The 5,253-nt window shown below is 45.1% G+C and overlaps 1 protein-coding gene across 3 annotated transcripts in view; it reads left to right on the top strand.

Moving 5' to 3' along the window:
- CE3H16orf96 (chromosome E3 C16orf96 homolog) overlaps positions 1-5,253 on the top strand; it is a 55,425-nt gene that overhangs the window by 177 nt on the left and 49,995 nt on the right. The window contains exon 1 of one of the 3 annotated variants that reach the window (XM_003998986.6): positions 4,022-5,094. The exons of the other annotated variants lie outside the window; for them this stretch is intronic. The gene's annotated coding sequence lies outside the window, so the exon portion shown is untranslated. Of the gene's footprint in view, positions 1-4,021; positions 5,095-5,253 lie in introns of those variants that run through there. 3 annotated transcript variants of the gene reach the window in all.

The raw sequence follows: 5,253 nt of genomic DNA, 5'->3' as shown, positions 1-5,253 counted from the left end.
AGGTCAGCGCGGGGGCGGGGCTTCTGGCAACACGTGACGATCCCTGGTGAAGTCAGGGTGAGCAGAGGCGCTTCGGCGAAGGCTGGACACGTGGGAGGGCCGGGATAGATGTGTCCAGCGAAAGAGGAGCCGGAAGCTAAGGGAAGGACCCAATTAGCGCTCCCTCCCACCTTCCGGGCACCAGGGCATCCGTCCAAGCAAGGTGCACCTTCCTTCCATTATTTAGTCAACAAATGCTTATTGAGAGGAGGTGCTGTGAGTTCTGCGAATGTGCGCAGAATGGGAGAAGCTTTAGATGCCTGGTGTGGAGGGGCCAAGCTGAGGTCAGTTAAGGCAACATTCTGCCCTATTTTAGCTCTCATACCGTGAAGTCGTGTCTTTGTGTATGTTTAGTACCACGTCTTTTGCCTTCTTGCGCTTTTTGTTGATTTTCCTGTTTAAAATGGTGTCTGAGCATAGCCCCAAAGCACTGTCCAGTGTTCCTAAGCACAGAAAGGCTGTTATGTGCCTTCAGGAGAAAATACCTGTGTTAGAAAAACTGTTACGGTTATGTTATAGTGGTGTTGGCTGTTAGTTCAGTGTTATTGAATCAGCAGCATAGAGTAAATAAGATGTCTTTAGATAGAAACATTCATAAAACATGGTTATGTACTGATTGGTTAATGCAAATGTGACCGGATGCTGGCAGGAACCCTACCCTGTATTTCTCCTAGGAGTGGTAGTTCGCTACTCGCTAATCCAGTGTTTACAGTGACTTCATACAATATAACTAGCACTAATAATGAGACTCCAATGTTTATGATCAGTTGACATTTTAAGGAATCATTATGATTGCCATGTGGGAAATGGTTTATACCAAAAGAAGCTGAGAAACAAGCACATATGTAATTCTAAAAGTTCTAACCATATTTAAAAAAAAAGTAGAAAGTGGGGTGCCTGGGTGGCTCAGTCAGTTAAGCATCTTACTCTTGGTTTCAGCTCAGGTTGTGACCTCACAGTTTCATGGGTTCGAACCCCGTGTCGGCCTGTGCTCTGACAGTGTGGACAGAGCCTGCTTGGGATTCTCTCTCTCCCTCTCTCTCTGTCCCTCCCCTACTCACTCTGTCTCTGACTCTCTCAAAATAAATAAATCAACTTTTTTTAAAGTAGAAAGAAACAGGTGGTGTTAATTTTACTAATATATTTCATTTAAGCCAATATGCGTGCAAAATACTATTTTTCAGTATTTAGTCAGTATAAAAAATTATCCATGAGATATTTTATGGGTTTTTTTCCAACCCCAAGTATTGGAAATCCAGTGTGTTTTTAGACTTGAAACAGATCTCATTTGGGATCAGCTAGATTCCCAGGGCTCAGTAGCCACATGTAACTTGTAGATGCCATATTGAACAGTGGAGATATGGAACATTTATTCATTTGCTTGTTCAACCGTGCAAAGTTTTGGTCTCTGCCTGGAGATATACAGAATGGAATAAAGCCCAATATCCGTTCTCAAAGTGCACATAGTCCAGCTAGGGAGACGAATATAATAGTCTGTGTTGAAGACATCGAAGACATCAAAACAAGGTGCTCTGAGAGGTCAGGGAGGGAGCAATCAGATGAGGAAAGCTTCAGAGAGGAGATAGACATTTAAGATAGGACTTGAAGGATGTGTAAGAATTCCCCAGGTAAAAGAAGTTAGAAGGGCACTCCTAGCAGTGAGAGTTGCTTATGCAAAGTCCCAGAGAAATGACATATGGAGGTGCTTCTGGGGAAATGCAAGCAATTCTTTATGGCTGGATTGTAGGGTGTGAAAAGGGAGAGTAGTGGGTGGGAAAAGATGAGGAGGGTCTTATAGACGAGTCTATGGAAAACAGAACTTTATCCACTTCCGTAGTAATGGGGGTTGTGAAGCATTGTATCTTGAGTGATATGACCAGACCTGCATTTTCTACAAATCATCTGGCAATGTGCAAGGGGTGGAAATTGTGGGCAGGAAGAGCCATTAGGAAGAGAAGGGGCTGTAGGCAGGATCCAGAGGAAAATCCAGGGACACTAAGAGGACAATCAGAGAGAAAGGAGGGCAAAGGGTGGTTTAGAGTATCCTGTGTGATACAGGTCAAGTAGAAGATGGCAGGTAAACCTCACTATGCTAGAGGCTCAGGAGAGATGCTCTGACCCTCCAGAGTCCACCCAATAGCAGAGGGGGCCAGTGAGAGCCTAAAATTGAGTAAGATCAAACTGGAGTCAAGTCTTGGACCACACCACTGCATGGCCTTGTTGAGAACACTTAATCTTCTGACCGGGAAGTGGGGATAAACATAATAGTAGCCCCCTGGGACTCTCATAAGGATGGAATGGCTTACTGTAGCTAGGTCCCTTTGCACAGTGCTTGGCACAGGCTGGCACTTGACCCAGATGGTAGCTATTATTATTTGCTCTCCTTAGAGTGCCCTGGGCCCCAGTTCCCCTGCTTACAAAATTGGAACTTCCATCTCCAGCTTGCTGTTAAAGGAATCAAAGAATAAAAGAGATTATTGAACTGTATTTTTTTAATGTTACTTTTTATTTTTTAAAATTTACATCCAAATTAGCATACAGTACAACAGTGATTTCAGGAGTAGATTCCTTAGTGCCCCTTACCCATTTAGCCCATCCCCCCCCCACAGCCCCTCCAGTAACCCTCTGTTTGTTCTCCATATTTATGAGTCTCTTCTGTTTTGTCCCCCTCCCTGTTTTTATATTATTTTTGCTTCCTTTCCCTTATGTTCATCTGTTTTGTCTCTTAAAGGCCTCATATGAGTGAAATCCTTGATATTTGTCTTTCTCTGACTAATTTCACTTAGCATAATACCCTCCAATTCCATCCACGTAGTTGCAAATGGCAACATTTCATTCTTTTTGATTGCCGAGTAATACTCCATCATAAATATATACCCCATCTTCTTTATCGATTCATCCATCGATGGACATTTGGGCTCTTTCCATACTTTGGTTGTTGATAGTGCTGCCATAAACATGGGGGTGCATGTGTCCCTTCGAAACAGCACACCTGTATCCCATGGATAAATGCCTCGTAGTGCCATTGCTGGGTCATAGGGTTGTTCTGTGTTTAGTGTTTTGTGGAACCTCCATACTGTTTTCCAGAGTGGCTGCACCAGCTTGCGTTCCCATGAACTGTATTTGCACTTAAAACTAAAGGCAGGGGCACCTGGCTGGCACAGGGGGTAGAATGTGTGAGTCTTGATCTCGGGGTGTGAGTTTGAGCCTAACGTTGGGTGCAGAGTTTACATTTAAAAAAAAACAAAAACTAAAGGTGGGGTGCCCAGGTGGCTCATTCGGTTAAGCATCGAACTTCGGCTCAGCTCATGATCTCATGGTTCATGAGTTCAAAGCCCCACATCGGGCTCTGTGCCAGCAGCTCAGAGCCTGGAGCCTGTTTCAGATTCTATGTCTTCCTCTGTCTCTGAACCTCCCCAGTTTACACTCTGTCTCTGTCTTTTTCTCTCTCTCTCTCTCAAAAATAAATACATACAAAAAAAAAAAACAAAAACTAAAGGCAAATATTCCTCAGAAGATTAAACTGAGCCACTAACAATTCTACTCCTAGGAATATGGCCAAGAAAAAATGAAAATGTATGGTCACACACAAACCTGTATACAAACGTCCATAGCATTTGTTCATATGCATAGCACGAATGTTCACATTCACTCAAGCCAAAAAAGTGGGAACAACCCACCAACAAATAAATACACCGTGGCTTATCCATACAGTAGATTAGTCATCCATAAAAAGGAATGTAGTGTTGGGGTACCCGGGTGGCACAGTTGGTTAAGTGTCCAACTCTTGATTTGGGCTCAGGTCACGATATCACAGTTCGTGGGTTTAAGGCCCACTGTCAGTACAGAACCTGCTTGGGATTCTGTCTCCCTCTCCCTCTGCCCCTCCGCTGCTCACACGCGCATGCACACACACACACACACACACACACACACACACACACTCTCTCTCTCTCTCTCTCTCTCTCTCTCTCTCTTTCTCTCTCTCTGTCTCTCTCAAAATGCATGAATAATTTTTTTTTAAAAAAGGAATGATGTGATGACACAGGCTACACCGTGGATGAACCCTGAGAACATCATGCATAAGTGAAAGAAACCAGACAATAAGACCACGCATATTGTATGATTCCATTTGTATGAAATGTTCAGAACAGGCTGGTCAGTAGAGATGGGAAGATCAGTGGTTGCCAAGGGCTGGGGGAGTGCAGGGAAAACGGCAGGGGGTGATGGCTAATGGGTGCGGATTTTCTTTTTGGGGTGATGAAAATGTTCGAAGATTGACTGTCCTGATGGTTGTTGCATAATGTAGTGAAGGTACTAAAGCCACTGAATTGTACATTTAAATGGATGAATGCGGATTATATCTTAAAGCAGTTACCAAAACAAACAAACAAACAAACAACCAGGGAGAGACTCTACCCAAAGCAACTCAGGAAGAATCAGACACATCATAAGACACACCTCTGTGGAGAGTGATGTTATCCGTGTTATTTGCTCTCGAATCCTCATGGGGCGCATCTGAGACCAGAATCCCAGGACTGTCCCAGGAAGCGTCAGGAGCTGTCACTTGTGGCCTTGCAGCATAACTGGTGATCTCACCTTTTCCCAGGAGTGTTTGCTTTCTGCTGACACCTGCCTTTCTCACAGATGCACACACGAGGCTGCTTCTACATCACCTACTGCCCCCTCCTCCAGCCCCTGAGCCTCACACCTGTTCTCACACCTGTACTGCAAAGCCAGCAGCACTTTATTTTTAGTCCAGATTATACCCTATCTGGGTCAGCCGGAGCGCATAGCTTCAGTGGTCCTTCTGCTGGCCCTTGCCTCCAGATGGACACCTGTCGGCTTTCAACTGGACTGTCCTCCCCCGCCACCCAGCCCGCCGCGGGTTCCCACGTTTTACAGAATCAGCTCAAAGGTGGGGAAAGTGGGAGCTCCTCTATCCTCTCTACAACCACTGCCATCTGCTGGCCAAATGGTGGTGCAGCGGACATGGTGTCTCCTCTGCTTGCCTTTCCTTCCCGGACTTGGAGCCTGCATTACAGAGTCCTGGAGGTAATGTTCATCCCTCATAGTTCTCTTAGACCAGAGTTTAAGCCAGACCTCATTCTCACATCGAGACCCAGAAAAGTGCCCGTGTCTTACGTGTTGAGGCTGATGCGTTTTCGTGAACCTCACTCTTAGTGCAGCAGACACCAAGTGAAGACACAGAGA

Source organism: Felis catus, chromosome E3 (genome assembly GCF_018350175.1).
Source record: "Felis catus isolate Fca126 chromosome E3, F.catus_Fca126_mat1.0, whole genome shotgun sequence".
In the NCBI taxonomy this organism is placed as follows: Eukaryota; Metazoa; Chordata; class Mammalia; order Carnivora; family Felidae; genus Felis; species Felis catus.
Note: the sequence above shows the minus strand (reverse complement) of the source record. Positions and strands in the feature narration are given on the sequence as shown.